The sequence below is a fragment of the Eublepharis macularius genome, chromosome 5 (assembly GCF_028583425.1).
Source record: "Eublepharis macularius isolate TG4126 chromosome 5, MPM_Emac_v1.0, whole genome shotgun sequence".
Lineage (NCBI taxonomy): Eukaryota > Metazoa > Chordata > Lepidosauria > Squamata > Eublepharidae > Eublepharis > Eublepharis macularius.
Genome location: NC_072794.1, coordinates 174,018,518 through 174,034,473, shown reverse-complemented (window position 1 = coordinate 174,034,473; position 15,956 = coordinate 174,018,518). Strand labels below are relative to the sequence as shown.

The 15,956-nt window shown below is 47.8% G+C and overlaps 1 long non-coding RNA gene across 1 annotated transcript; it reads right to left on the bottom strand.

The window, feature by feature from the left end:
• Window positions 1-7,292: 7,292 nt before the first annotated feature.
• On the bottom strand, window positions 7,293-14,650 carry LOC129331029 (uncharacterized). Its single transcript, XR_008597090.1, has 6 exons — window positions 14,532-14,650; window positions 13,165-13,317; window positions 10,842-10,985; window positions 10,588-10,644; window positions 10,081-10,170; window positions 7,293-7,469 (listed from the first exon to the last, which is right to left on the bottom strand). It is a non-coding gene; the product is annotated as an uncharacterized LOC129331029 (long non-coding RNA).
• Between the last annotated feature and the right edge of the window lie 1,306 nt (window positions 14,651-15,956).

Genomic DNA, 15,956 nt, shown 5'->3' with positions numbered 1-15,956 from the left:
ATGAGGGCAACCCAGAGCAGGAGACTGTGGCCCCGGCCAGAACTTGGGGGGGGGGGGAAGCAGAGACGTGGCTCCCTCCCCTGGGCTTTAAAGGGCCAGGTTGGGTGGGTGGCTGGAGCCACGTGCGTTCCTGTGGAAAGCTGTCTTGACCTGTTTTTGGCAATAAAGTGAGCCTTAATGAGCACGGGTAAAGAAATGCCCCACACACACACACACCGGAATTTCCACTCAAAGCTCACTATCATTTGGTCTACATCACAGGGGTGTTGTGAGGAGGCAATGGGCATCTCTTAGGGTTAGTTGATACACCAGGAAGTAACAGCCGGGGCTTGGCTCACTTGCAGGCACGGGGCACTCTGGTGCCTTTCAAATGCAAACTGCACAAGATGGGGGGAGCGGAGACGCCGGATCCCACCCCAGCTGGAGAGCCCCACTTAGGAATACCCAAAGAAGGTGGGAAGGGGAGATTACGAGAACTGCTCAGGCGGAGAAGAGCGCGAAGCGCCTCTTCCATCCTGCTCTTCTGCTTGGGTGGCACAAGCCACGCAGGGCTGAGCCTTTCCTTCGGGACTCCCCCTTGTCCATGAGGCGGAGGACGATGGCGAGAAGACCCCGCTCGAAGAACTGAGCCCGGGCTGCACTTTAGACTGCTGCCCTCTCAAGTAATGCGAGCCTGCCCTAGTTAGTTAATGAAGCGTCTTTTAGGATAAGCACCCGGTCCTGATTTCCACGTGCATTTTCGTGCCTTCAGTTTCTTCTTCCTTCGCCGCCGCCTCTGTTTTTCTCCTGTTCTTTTGAGATCACTTTTGTTCTGGTCCTTTTTTTGAAGCTGATCCGGAGTCACTCTAGTTCCTCGTGCCTGCTGTTTCTTTCAGTTTTGTTTGTCCCCCCCCCCCCACCTCCAACCCACTTTTCAATGATTGGACATCCATCTTCATCAAACCACCCCCCCCCCCCCACCCTGCCTGCTCCTGTTTTCTTTTTCAAAATTAAAACAAAATATTTCACATGACATCATAAATTGAATTGTTTAACTTTCCACCCGACCTGCTGGGCATCAAGGAGGAGAAAACGGTGTGTGTGTGTGTGGGGGGGGGGGGGGGTTGCAAAGGGATGACGAAGCACCGCCCCTCTTTTCTTTTTTTGTGCAAGCTGATATTGCAGTATTGATCCCAGGGAGGGAAGCGAAGCTTTGGGATTCGCCGGCAGCTCCAAGCAGCCGCCTTGCCAAGCTCAGAAACGGAGAGTAAGGGGAAGGAAAGACTGGCTGAGCAGCGACCGGCAGAGCCAGAAGCTGAGAAGCCCGGCTCTTTATTCGTTGCGTGCCACCCATTAAGCCCAGTTCTGTGCAGCCACCGTGATGGAGCTGCCTGCGTGCGCGCGTGGAAGGAACACGTTGATCAACAAGCACCCTTTCCGCCCCCCTCACCCCCAACACCACCGCCTCTCTCGCCCCCCCTCCCCACTTCTCAGGATTTACTCCCGAGTAAAGATGCCTGTAGGTCACTCTGGGAAGAAGGGGCATCTTAGCTATTTTGCTGTTACCGCAACCTTGTCCAGTCCCTGCTGGTCATTTTGAGTGTAACGTCCCCAGAAATTTCAGAGGGAGGGGGTGCTAGCAGTGGCAAGGAGGGAATTAGGAGATTTTTCTCCCCTTGGCTTGGTTGGATCTAGTTTTTTTAAAAAATTAAGTCCTTATATTGATACAGCAATATAAGCACGCACAAAAAATAAAAAAGGTGTTTGTCCACTGATGGAGATAGCATCCTTGCTTGAAAATCCTGATTATCTAAGGCACATGCAGAACAAAATAAACTGACTCCAAAACTGTAAAAATGCAGGTGGGAAGGCAGATATTTGGAAGAATGAAAACAATTCCAATCCTTGTGGATTGGCTGCTTACGAAAGGAGTAAGTCAAGCATAGAGAAACCCCCATTGTGTATTACATGGATTTTGGGTTTTGAATCTTTGCCAGCGGTGGAAAACACTTATGATGTTCTGCTGCCCCCTAGTGGAGCCACAATCCCATATTATCAAAATCAAAAAGAGTCCAGTAGCACCTTTAAGACTAACCAATTTTAATTATTATAGCATAAGCTTTCGAGAATCAGAGAACTTGATTCTCGAAAGCTTATGCTATAATAATTAAAATTGGTTAGTCTTAAAGGTGCTACTGGACTCTTTTTGATTTTGCTACTACAGACTAACACGGCTAACTCCTCTGGATCTAATCCCATATTATGTGTGTCTGTATTTCTAGCCCCCTTTCTCACCGAGACCCAAAGCAGACGACCTAGCACAAGTGAAATACAATACAATCAACAGTTAGGTAATTCATTTGGTAAAATACAATAATGAACAACAATTAGGATATTAAGTGTGCTGATGCAATAGGGAATGGTAGCAGAAAAACTGAAACAAGTATAAAGCCAAGGACAGACATAAGATCTTTCGTTTGTGTGTTTGTGTGTGTATTATGTGCAGTTAAGTCACCTCCAACTTATGATGACCCCATGAATAAAAGACCTCCACAACATCCTATCATTAACAACCTTGCTCAGATCTTGCAAACTGTGTCCAGACATCTCGTTTTAGGTCTTCCTCTTTTCCTACAGCCTTCCGCTTTTCCTAGCATTATTGACTTTTCCAGAGAATCTTGTCTTCTCATGATGTGGCCAAAGTATGATAGCCTCAGTTTTGTCATTTTAGCTTCTAGGGAGAATTCAGGCTTGATTTGATCTAGCACCCACTTACGTGTCTTTTTAGCTGTCCATGGGATCCGCAAACCTCACCTCCAGCACAGTTCACATGAATAAATTTTCTTCCAGTCAGCTTTCTTTATTGTCCAGCTTTCACATCTAAACATAGTCATGAGGAATACCATAGTTTGGATTATCTTGATCTTGGTCCCCAGAGAGACATCTTTATCTTTAAGGATCTTCTCTAGCTCCCTCACAGCTGCTCTTCCAAGTCTCAATCTTCTTCCGATTTCCTGGTTGCAGTCTCTCTGTTGGTTGATGATTGAGCCAAGGAATAGAAAATCTTGAACAACTTCAATTTCCTCATTGTCAGCTTTAAAATTGTGTAATTCCTCTGCAGTCATTACTTTCATCTTCTTGATGTTTAGCTGTAATTTGGCTTTGGTGTTTTCTCCTTTATCCTTCATCAATAATCATTTCAAGTCTTCATTATTTTCTACCAGTTATGTGGTGTCATCTGCATATCTCAAATTGTTAATGTTCCTTTCACTAATTTTCACTCCACCTTCTTCTAGATCTAATCCAGATTTCCTTTCTGCCTAGAGGTTGAACAGGTAGGGAGACAATACGCACCCTTGTCTGACACCCTTGCCAACTGGAAACCGTTCTGTTTCCCATAGTCTGTCCTCGCAGTAGCCTCTTGTCCAGAGTACAGGCTGAGCAACAAAACAATCAAATGTTGTGGCACCCCCATTTCTTTTAACACTATCTGCTCAAGGGGAATGAAATAACACCACACGGCTGCCCCTCCACTGTGAGCTGTGGGGGTTCTCTGTTGTCCTGTTGGGGCCCAGATGTCTGCAGTCCTCCTGATCGGAAAAGGGCTCATAGCTGCAGGCCAGGATTCAAAGACATGCCTGTGGGATTCCCTTGTTGCAGAATCTAAAGACAATCATGCATGGTGTGTAGAAGACATGCATTCTTACACGTCTTTTTTCATGTTTGAATTAATTATGGCTCGTTAAATCTGCTTATAATTTCCTGTGACAATTCCAACCGGGCACTTTTCTTTCTTTCTTACTGTCTAAATGCACAGGTAGGATTCTTGAGAAATGTATTCAGCTAGCGTACACCACCTCTGATAGCCACTGAAGTCACTTCACAGGAATAGCTATTTGTCTGCCATCTTAAATCCCAGGAATTGGCAACTTGCCTGTAACCTTCACTGTTTAGCTTCAGCATCATTTGTATGCTAAGTGTAATGTCAGTATTTAGTACTTTGAGGGATGAACAGTTCAGCACGATGGAAGAGCTTAGAAACATGATTTTTCACACAGTCCCTCTGTCTAAACGATCAGCACCGTGTGACATACTAATTGTGTTAGATGTGGATTCAGTGGCTGTGGCTTTCTTTCATCTGCTTTCGCAAGAGCTTCAGAGCCAAACTACACAAGATGAATTACACGTGTACAGCATGTGAACACACATGTGTTTCCCTGTGGCTTTCCTGTTCCCTCGGCCACCGGAGTCACACTGCATTCGATCCCCGAACTTGGTCTGGTACGGGTGTCTTCCTCATTCCTCCCAGTTGAGGGGTGACGTCCCTTCTCTTTGCACATGCTCAAACCTTCCTCTGTAGCTTTTCTGAGAGGGAGACTTGTTTACTCCATTGGATGTATCAGGGAAAAAGCCCCCGCTCGGTTTCCGAGGGTGGAGGGCTAAAAAAAAGGGGGGTCCCACACATTTATTTATTTATTTATTTATTCAATTTATATACCGCCCATCCCCAGGGGCTCTGCTGAGATCTTGTAGCCCGGCCCACCAGGAAGGGGGGCTCTTTCCTGCCTGTTTGTCCCCAGCCCCCTCCGATCTCCATTATTCCCTATGGGGGGGTATCCAGGGTGATGGGGGTGGCATTTTGCAAAACAAATCTGCAAAATTTTCAGGGGACCTACTGATAACTGCCCTCTAACGACCCCCCCCCCCAAGTTTCAGGGAGATTGGACCTTGGGGAGCCATTTTATGGCCCCCAAAGAAGGTGCCCCCAGCCGCCCTAATTGTTCCTATTCCGGGGAACAACTGACAAGTACAGAAACACATGGATCATGGCTTCCCCAGGGCCCAATCTCCCTGCAACTGGGGTGGGTGGGGGGTCTTTAGAGGACAATTAGGAGTAGATCTCATGCAAATTCTGTGGATTTTGCTTGCGAAATGCCACCCCAGCCCCCTAGATAGCTCTGCCAGTTTTCTCCATAGGGAATAATGGAGATTGGAGGTGGCTGTGGGCACCTTCTTCGGGGACCATAAAATTCCCCCCCCAAACCCAATTTTCATGAAACTTGGGGGGTCTTTAGAGAGCTGTTAGGAGTAGATCCCCAGCAAATTTGGTAAAATTTGGTCCTAAAATGCCCATCCCAGACCCCTGGAAAGCTCCAAATTGCATTTCCCTTTGGAAACAATGGCCAAATTTTACCTATTTGCTTTGTATTGTTGAGCTGAACTGGAGAATGAGTAGCCCCCCCACCCCCGTCCTTTTCAGGTTCATGTATCAGGCATGTCTCTGAACTTTTGCTTAGATGCCTAATTGTGTTGCCACGATCCAGTCTGGTGTAATGGTTAAGAGCGCGGGACTCTAATCTGGAGACCCAGGTTTGATCCCCCACTTGAAGCCAAGGGCTAGTCAGAGCTCTCCCAGAGCTCTCTCAGCCCCCCCCCCCCACCTCACAGGGTATTTGTTGTGGGGATAATAATGGCATAGTTTGTAAACTGCTCTGAGTGGGTGTTAAGTCGTCCTGAAGGGCAGTATATAAATAGAATGTTGTTGTTGTTGTTGTTGTTGTTATTTATTCTCATCTCCTTCTTATCCTGGCCAAAGATGCTGCATAGAGAGGAAGAGAAGGAAGTTAAGGGGGAAGGAGGGTGCAGGAAGGAGGAGTAGGGACACAAAGTTGTCAACTAGAAAATGGGAGAATTTAAAGCATGCCAGATTAAAAGCAAAACAGTTTGGGTGTAAACCGGATCTAAGGGCAAAAAGAGGGGAGCGGGAGGCGGAAGCCGCCCAAAATCAACACTTTGCAACAATGACTCACTGATTATGATCATAGACGCTTGCAACTGCGACTACATCAGTTACCCAACATGTGCACAGACTAGGGCTACAGGACACGTGTTCACCCAGGGTAAAATGGACACAGGCAGGTAGGAACACATCCACATAGCTTCGTGTAATTCATCTCGTCTAGTTCAGCTCTGAGAGTCTCTCTACACAAGACTTCTGACACGTGTTCTTCATATGTCGGGAGATGCTATGTTAGCTGGGAAACGTAGTTTGAAATGACAGAGCCAGCGGAGATTGCTCTGGAGGTGGCAGATTCTCTCTCATCCCTCCGCTGCCTCTGGTGTGCCAGTCTGTCTCTGCTTCCAGAGCCTTTGCTCTACGCTGGGCTTCCCATGGGCCTGATCCGGCGGTTACAGCTGGTACAGAATGCAGCAGCGCGGGTCATTGCTGGAGCACCGGTGTGGGAGCATATTACACCGGTGCTACGCCAGCTGCATTGGCTGCCAGTGGAGTACCGAATCAGGTTCAAGGTTTTGGTGTTAACCTACAAAGCCCTACGCGGACTGGGACCGACGTATCTGAGGGACCGTCTCTCACCATATGAGCCCCGGAGGACTCTCCGCTCTGGCGGAAAACATCTTTTAAGTGTCCCTGGCCCTAGGGAGGCCCGCCTGGCGTCGACCAGGGCCAGGGCCTTTTCAGTCCTGGCCCCAACCTGGTGGAATGCTCTGTCTTGCGAGACAAGGACCCGGCAAGATTTGCTTGCATTTCGCCGGGCCTGTAAGACAGAGCTATTCCGCCAGGCATATGGCTAACGCCGGGCAGTGCCCGCCCCCCCCCCCCCCGTGAAGGGGGGGTTAAACCATCACCCCTATGCAAACACAGAGGCATGTATGAACCACTGGGCAGCATGAATTGTTATATTTAATGTTTTTAAATGTTTTTAAGTGTATTATTTAATGTTTTTAAATGTTTTTAAACATGTTTGTATTTGTTATCCGCCCTGAGCCTGCGAAAGCAGGGAGGGCGGAATATAAATATAATAAATTAAATTAAATTAAATTAAATTGCCCTGCCAAGGCTTGGTTAATTCAAAGTTTTAAGCAGCGAGGCTGGTATGCCAAAGGCTCCGCTGGGTCTGTCTTTTAAAACAACACTTCCAGGCTAACATTGCATCTTCCCAGCACATGATGAACATGTGCCCAGGCCTCTTGTGGAGACAGACGCTTAGAACTGCGATTCATTAACTTCAGTTCAGGACAAACAGAAATGACATTCTCATTTACTCATATGCAAGTGTGATCTGTTGCATTTTTATGCTCTTATGCTTTATTTTCTCACATTAAATTAGACTAGTTTTTAACTCTAGTTTGTAACTAGAGTGATTCTGTTTTCACATTGGGCCTGGAACAAATGAATAATCTCTGGTTTTCCCTTCAGGTCCTGGAGGGAGAATTGACATACCACTCATTATTGTGAGAGAGCAGTTTGTGTGTTGCTGTAACTCAACCAAAGAGACTTTTTAGTTTCCACAGGCATTTTATTGGAGTTTTTATAGGCCACCTTTCCAAGCAAACAAGGAGGATCAAGGCAGGAACCTGGAACCACACCAGAATTTCCGTGGGAACTCAGGCAGACTGAAGAATGTCCGTGCGGCACCTGAACTGAACAGCAGCCGGGGAGGGATTCCCTCTTTGCATCTAGACCGGCTCTGGGAAAACAGATGGTGTTGGGAGCCAGAAGTCTACTGGGCATTAGGTGGAGGAGGTGGGGGGGGGGGATGAGCTTTGGCAGTGGATGCAACTGAACTGCGCTTTTAAAAACCAAGTAATGTGTTTCTCGGGGCTCAGACGGGGTCTATGAGTGGTTCTCATGATGCCCCAGGGAAATTGTCTCTTAACTGGATGTGTGTTCAGTAAGCCTGGGTCTATTGGGTCTATTGTGTTTTCTTGTCCCTTTAATTTGCATATTGCTCATGCATAGCTCTGCCTGATTGTGTTATCTATACACTCAAAACTTTAAAACTTTAAATATTCTAACATTTAGATATAGGCCTTTTTTGATCAGGTGATTTTTGCTTCTTTGGGCCCCATACATCTTTGGGTTTCCTTCCAAATTCTGGACTATTCTCTCCCCTTTCATATTTTAATGCAGCATTTCAAGGGTTCTCGTCCGAGTTTTCTGCCTGCTCAGAAAAAGTGCAGGCGAAAAATTCGGAAGAGAACCCTTGAAACTCCCCATTGAAATTGAAGGGGGAGTTCATCGTCCGGAATTTGGAAGAAAACCTGAAAATGTATGGGGCCAGAAGCGGCAAAAAAGGCCCTAGTCTCAAACCAAGTAGATGCCCTCCTCTCCTCAGGTCTCCAGGCAGGCAGTCCTCCAGTGGTGGTCTCCGCAGGCAGGCAGTCATAATCCGAGTAAGTGATACAATAAATCCATGGCAGGGAGACCCCCCCCCCAGAACAGCCACAGGCCAGAGCTCAGCAGCCCACTCCAGAGACCTCACACTCTACAATGGAGTCCTGCTGTGGCCCAGCCTGCTCTTATGTTCTTCTTGCCCCAGCTCAGCAAGAATTTGAAAAAAAGTTGTCCTATCAAAGAATCCCTGTAATTGGCCAGACACTGAGTGGTCCCCCAAGACAACATCCCATTGGTTGGTGAGAAGTGCCTCACTCCCCCTCTTCCCCCAGTTGCCTGGGGAAAAAAACCTTCAAAGGGAGGCGGGGGGGGGATGGGGGACAAGACAACAAGCTCCAAAATGGCCGACAATGGGACTCCTGGATAAACCCGAATACTTCCAAATTATTTGGGAATGCAGCATTCAGCATACTTGAATTTATCCAGGATTCCTGAATATACCCAAATAATACTGGTAAGGTCATTTGGGTATATTTTTACTCGCTTGGAATAGCGAGTCACACAACCCTAGTTCAGACTACCATATTTTACAAACCCCTCAGATGAAGCATATGTGTAACATGTGGGGGTCTCAGAGCGGATTGAAATTAATTCTCCCACTGTATCGTCACTTGTTTTTTGCTCCAGACTCTTATGGCACCATCTTATGGCACCGTTCTAAGCCCATCAACTTCAACGGGTCAGAAAGGGGGTCGCTCTGCTTCGGGCTGCACAGCTGTGCTCTTAATCTGGCCCTCAGTGCTCTGGTCTCAGGCCAGGAGGCCATTCGTGGCTCTGGAGCGCATACATGAAGCTGCCTGACGCTGAATCAGAAGGCCAAACCCAGACGAGGCTCCCACGGGACTGAGCCTAGCACAGACCTGGGCCTCACCCTCCCCGGAACAACAGATGCAGTCCATTCATATGCAAGGGACATAGATGCATATCAGCGCATAGAAAAGTGCATAAAGTGCAATTACAACAAACAGTCCAATAAATAATCTTCAATAAATACCATCTTCGTCACATAACAACATCACAACATTCACAAAAAAAAGGGTGTGTGTGTATAAAATCTTAACCCTCCCTGTGAAGGCTGTCCACCATCCTGTTTTAAAGGTGTATGGATTTTTATTGTATTTTAATATGTTGTTTTTATTGCATTTTGTATTTTAATATGTTGTTATCCGCCCTGAGCCCGCTCGCGGGGAGGGTGGAATAGAAATTTGAAATAAATAAAATAAATAATAAATAAACCCTCTACATAGTCCCGCCCATGGAGACTTCACTCTGTTACAGTTCCTGTTTGTGCTCCGTTTATATTGGTTCAATAAAAGAATGTCACTGGCAGAGTCAAGCCAGGCACTGGATAAGGTAAAACTTCTAAGATGAATTTGATATGGGTAACTCCAGCCTGGGGGACGCGGCCGATGCTAGCCCCCAGTCTGTTTCGTCGTGCTTTTTCAAGGGCAGCTTTAGTCGTGGTAAACAAAACGACACAGATCATAAATACACGGATGCCTCCTGCTCCATTGCAAGGCAGTCGGTCTTTATTGGACTATTTATTGTAATTGCACTTTATGCACGGTTGCACTTTTCTATGCACTGATATGAATATACGTCTCTTGCATATGACTTGACTGTATCTGATGATGCTATTCCCTGGGAGGGCGACACCCAGGTGTGCGTTATGCTGAATCAGACCATCAAAGCCACATTGTCTGCTCAGACTGGCAGATCTCCAGGGTCTCAGGAAGAAATCTTCCACATCACTTCCTGCCTGGTGCTTCTAAGAGGAGATGGTGGGGACTGACCCGACGGCCTTCTGCAGGCCAAGCTAAGCCACGCCCCCTCTGCCTCAACTCTTCTCAAGGCCAGGGTGAAAGATGTCCCTCTTCCTCCTCCATGTCCCCCCTACTTCCTACCTGCTGGGGTTCTGCCCACGTGGCTTTCTTCTGAAGGGGCTTTTGGCTTCTTCTTGGTTTTCTTCTGAAGAGGCTCAATGGTTTGAAGCCCTACAAGAAAGCACCATTGAAATAACATAACCCAGAAACCTGAAGCCTTAACCGTGCAGGGTGAGAGAGGAGCTGTTTTGGGCCTATTGGATGAAAGTGGGGTAGAGAGAAGAGAAAGGAACCCTTTTCTCTCTGAGGGTCAGTTTGGTGTGGTGGTTAAGAGCGGCAGGACTCTAATCTGGAGAGCCAGGACTAATTCCCCGCTCCTCTGCTTGAAGCCACTGGGTGACCTTGGGTCAGTCGCAGCTCTTTCAGAACTCTCTCAGCCCCACCCACACCACAAGGTGATTGTTGTGAAGATAATAATAACATACTTTGTAGACTGCTTTGAGTGATTGTTAAGTTGTCCTGAAGGGCGGTATATAAATCAAATGTTATTATAATATTATAAAATAATATTTGTCCTCCTCCACCTACTTCTGTTTCCATGTTCTGTCAGATCTTCAGCTCTCAGGGGCTCTGTGGCTGGACCATCTAAGGGACAAATATTATCAGGCACAGCATAGCACCGATGCTTTATTTTTCGTTCATCCCCTTTGGAGACCCCACCCAACAAATCCAAGGCCCTCAAATCCCTAGCTGGGCTCAGGGGCCTGCCAGCTCAGAGGCCAGACTGCAGCCCTGCGCCCAGCCCATGTGCTGATCTGGGCTCACCTGTGCTTGAACATTACCTGGGACAGCAGCTATGCAGGAAAGACCACAACGTCGCCAGCAGCACTTCTCATGCTTGGCGCAATCGTTGTCTCGGACGCAGAAGGAGACACAGTGGGATGTCCCGTTCTCTGTCGCTCTGGGTGGGCAGGTCCCAGGATGCGCTGGGGCAAAGGACAGGGAGGGAAAGACAGAGCAGGTGAACGAGGCAGAATAAATGGATAGAAATTTGGTCAGAGTGAAAAAAAGAGAGGGATTTTCTGTCCCCCAGGACACTCTAGCCCAGTTCACATTACAGTGAATGCATGTACAATAAATGCGCAGCATACATATGATTTTTTTTCGTGTTGAGTAATTCTCACGTTACATTAAGCTTGTGTACAGCTGTATGTGTGATTTAAACCGCACACCTATCCCGGTACCTGTCCCCGGTTTCATTTAACGAGTAACCTCAGGTAGTAGCAGCTTAAGCCTAATCGTGATGGTCAGTGAAAGCTCCAGTGGGATTCTGCTGGCAAAGATTTCTTGGGCGCTTATCACTCTGTATAAGGTAACTGGAAACCCTGTACGTGAAACGAATATCACCCGCTACCTGAAGTCTATCTCCTGGCTCCTGGAAGACTCCGCAAGCTGCTGAGTCATGGGGGCCCTTTTGGGATGTGTCCATAGGTACCTGCTGCCCAATTTGAACTGAAGCTCAGTCGAGGTGCAAGCGAAGCGGCTCTTGCCCTGTGGCTCTTAGCTTATGGATTGCAGCTTGGAGACTGGATGAATGCCAAAGACTCGGGATGTGTCCAGCAGAAGATGGCTGAGTGGGACATCAGTCTCTGTACTGGGGTGTAAAATCAAAAAGAGTCCAGTAGCACCTTTAAGACTAACCAATTTTATTGTAGCATAAGCTTTCGAGAATCAAGTTCTCTTCGTCAGATGCATGATCTCTGACGAAGAGAACTTGATTCTCGAAAGCTTATGCTACAATAAAATTGGTTAGTCTTAAAGGTGCTACTGGACTCTTTTTGATTTTGCTACTACAGACTAACACGGCTAACTCCTCTGGATCTATGTACTGGGGTGTGTGTGTGTGTGTGTGTGTGCCATTCTGTTGTTGCCTTATACCACATGAGAGCTGGTTGTCTTTTGGAAGTGCACTAATGAATCTTCATCCAATCACTTTCTACCTCACAGGGTTGTGAGAACACGGTAATGATGATAAATTGTCTGCCTTTCTCACTGAGATCCAAGGCAGATTACAGTGAGTGAAAATACAATATACTCAAACAGCTAGGATATTCACTGAGCAAAGTTCAATAATGAACTATGGTTAGGACAATCAGGGAAAGAAATACAGTCGGCTATGACAGCAGAAGATTTGGACAAGCAAGCATACAGATGAGCACAGAGATGAAATCTTTCTGAAACAAAGCATAAATAAATAAATTTACATGGCATGTTTAGCAATATGGAGACTCCCCAACAAGCACAGCAGGCAGTATCCAACAGTGTCGCTGCTGTCCCTACCAAAGTATCTCTCTGAGCAATTTCATACAACACAGGGCCAAACTACACATGACGAATGACACTTGAACGGCAAGTGTATTTCTCCCTGTTCACTTGCCCTCCACTCAATCCACTTGCCGTTCAAGTGTCATTCGTCATGTGTAGCTTGGCCCACAGTCCTGTAACCTGGGCAGAAAGCCCTCCTGAATACTTCAGTCCTGCACAGTTTGTAGAAAGCCAGGGGAGAGGGAGCTTTCCTGGCCCCCTCAGGCAGCCCGTTCCATAAGGTGGGGGCCACCACAAAGAAAGCACCGTGCGAGGGGAAGCGGCTGATTTTGCCCACCTGCAGGGTGGTGTCCGCAGAAGGCCCTGGCCAGGTGAGCAAAGCTGCAGGGGCAGAACCTAGAGGGGGAGAGAGTCACACAGATATCAGGGACTGAGGCCATGAAGGGCTTAACATGTGATCATCACGACCTTGACTTGCGCCTGGTAACTGATGGGGAGCCAGTGGAGTGACTGCAGAATGGGAGTGATAGGCATGCTCTGTCCAGCCCCCGAGAGTACATAAGCTGCAGCGTTCTGCCTCAGCTGCAGCCTCCGAGTCCGCTTTGAGGGGAAGCCAATGCAGAGTGCATTATGGTAGTCTAGTCTCAATGTTATTGTGCATGAAATGGAGGAAGGACATACAAGTTGTAAGCAAATTTGAGTCCTCATTGGGGTGAAAAATAGCATCTAAGCATCCAAGTGAATCAATAAAATAACCTCACTACACATGTTAGTCTCTGTAGGCACCACCAAGCTCTTTGTGGGGAAAGGGAGCTTGCTGGAGGCCCGGGGAAAGCTGACCTTCCTCCGGCGCCAGGCAGTCATATCGGCAGCCGGTCCAGCAGCATTTCTTGGCCTCCTCGCAGTCAACGTCGTGACTGCAGTTCTTCAAAGTCACTTCCGAGCAGGGCCCCAGGGAGCCCCTCAGCAGTATGGGGCACGCTCCGGGTTTCGCTGCAACACACAAAAGTCAGGTTAAGTTTGTTGGACTGGGACCAGGAACCCAGTGGAAGAGAAGCAGCGCAAAGGGTGAAGAGAGGCCAGCCTCCATCCCCCTCCCAGCCACCGTTGGCTGGTCCTCCACGTAACCCCTCCCTCTACTTCCTAGCGGCAGATTAGCAATTTTTAGAATTCCTGTCCTAAGAAGCGCTGGCAACTCTCCTGATGAATTAGCCTGCAGAAGGAAAATGCTGTTATTCATTAAGGGACGTGAACAGAAACTGTGCATTTCTGTGCTTGCATAAAGGACCCCTTAGGGTGGGAAGCAAAGATGGAAACAGCTCCACCTTTGCATAAAGATATAAAATGTCTTGGCATTTTGTTTTTCCCATTGGGAGGGGGACAGAAACAGGGAGAGGGAACTGAAATACATGCAATGCTTACCTTCCTATCAAATGTAAACTTATTCTATTGGTTTAATAACATAAAATGCATTATTTGTAATTCAGTTAGCATATAAAGTTTTACTGGGAGGTAGGAAAAAAAGTTGAAATAAGGATACATTACGTAGTAAAGAAGAGAGCGTATTACTTGGATTGAAACAGTCTTATACAGTCACAACGCAACTAGCTGTATATTTGGAGATTGTGTTAAACTTTATAACATTGGCAACTCTGAACTCTTCAGCAGTGTGCTGTCATTGGCCGTTTCCACACGGCTTATCTGAACCCGGAACACTGCGCAACATGCTGAAAAAACCATGGAAGATCGCGTTTTCTCGCTCGAGTTTTGTGCGACGTTGCACATCGCGCAAAACTCACATGAGAAAATGCGATCTTCCGCGTTTTTTTCTGCATGTTGCGCAGCGTTCCGGGTTCAGGTAAGCCATGCGGAAACGGCCATTATGTACATCATAGCCTATTAACTGTGAACAATAAATATACCCTTGAAAATCTATGTCTGCAAGATGCACAGGAATTATCTCTCTTTAATGCTGTAGATTGTCTTCAGTAAATATTTTCATATCATAGAATCATAGGGTTGGAAGGGACCTTGAGGGTCATCTAGTCCCACCCCCTGCACAATGTAGGAAATTCACAATTACCTCCCCCCCCACACACACACCGTGACCCCTGCTCCATGCCCAGAAGATGGCAAAACACCTCCAGGATCCCTAGCTAAACTGGCCTGGGGAAAATTGCTACCTGATCACAACCCGGGAGACTCACCCAGGTTTGGCTTGGCACAGGCCTCCTCCTGGCTACAGCTCTCCCCAGAGCTCAGCTCTGCTCCAGAGCACAAGCCGTCTGCCGGTGTCGTGGTGTCCAGAGGGCATGCTGCAGGCTGCTCTGAAACACAGGCAATGAAGAGCGTGAGGGGGCTGTGCCCATTGCACAGACGTCACTTCTAAGGGTCTCTCTGCCCTCGCAGAGGATTGTATAAACAAGCCACAGGTAGCCGAGGCATCCCCCACTTACCATCAATGCTGCCAAGATGTAGCACCTTGCTAATATTTGGACAAACATTGCGCAAGGCCTCCCACAGCTGGAGAGTTCTGTCCCCCCCCCTCCAGTTTCATTGCCTGCACCTTTACAGAAGGCTCAGTTGGCACGTGTCCCATTCGGCCTCCATGGAAAATAAGCAAACTCCTGCCTCTCCCTTCCCAAGCAAGGTTGCAGGCCTCCAGGTGGGGCCTGCAGTTCTCCTGCAGTCACCGCTGGTCTCCAGTCTGCAGAGATCAGTGAGAAAGTGGCAGCTATGTAGGGCAGACTCTGTGGCCCCTTATCTCTCTCCCCGCCCCCAACTGTGCCCTCCTCAAGCATCGCCCTCAAATCTCCAGGAATTTTCCAACCTACAGTTGGCAACGCTAGCCCACAGGAGACTGATTGCCGAAGGACAAGTGGGTGATGAGGGACAAAGCAAGGCGAAACCAAGAAGTGGGGAGGCGGAGCCCCAGAGGAAGGCGGGGCTGCCTTTCCCGGGTCTCTCTCTTTGGGGAGGCCAGGGCGCCCCGCCCCTGCTTGGTTCCTTGCACTGGACCCTCACAGGGGGGAGCCCCTCTCTTTGCTCTTTTCTTCACGCACGTGCTATAGCATCATAATAACAATTCTACTAAAATTTAAAATCGGTAAGTGGCAATAGATGGTTATAGCTCTATAGTGCTGTAAAAATACTGATTTAAAAATAATTCTGGGGGAAAAAAACACTTCAGTGGCACGGAAAACGGCATCCAGCAGAGGCTAACAGAAGGGAAATGGCTGCGATGTGGGCAGAGGAGGAAGATGGACGCACTCCTTCCAGCGGGTATGCGAGTGTGCCCGGACTGCATTATTCCCGAAATCGTTGGAAAGAGTGGCCAAGGAAGCAGGATGCTTAGGGCATGATGAGGAGAAGTTCCCAAAAAGCCGCTTCAGTCTGGAAGCCACAGCAGAGGAGAACCTCTGCGTGGAAGTAGCTTTTTGTCCCTGGCAGGCAGGTTTTGTTGGGGGCCACACTGTTCGAAAACCTGCAAGATCTCCTTGATCAGAGATGAATGTGAAGAAATGTCTGCTCCAAATAATCTCTCTGTTGTGTTGTCTTCAGCTCTCTGAGGTAAGCTCATAAAAGCGTCAAATAGTTATTTACCTGTATTCGTTTCACAGTCCTGGCTTCTC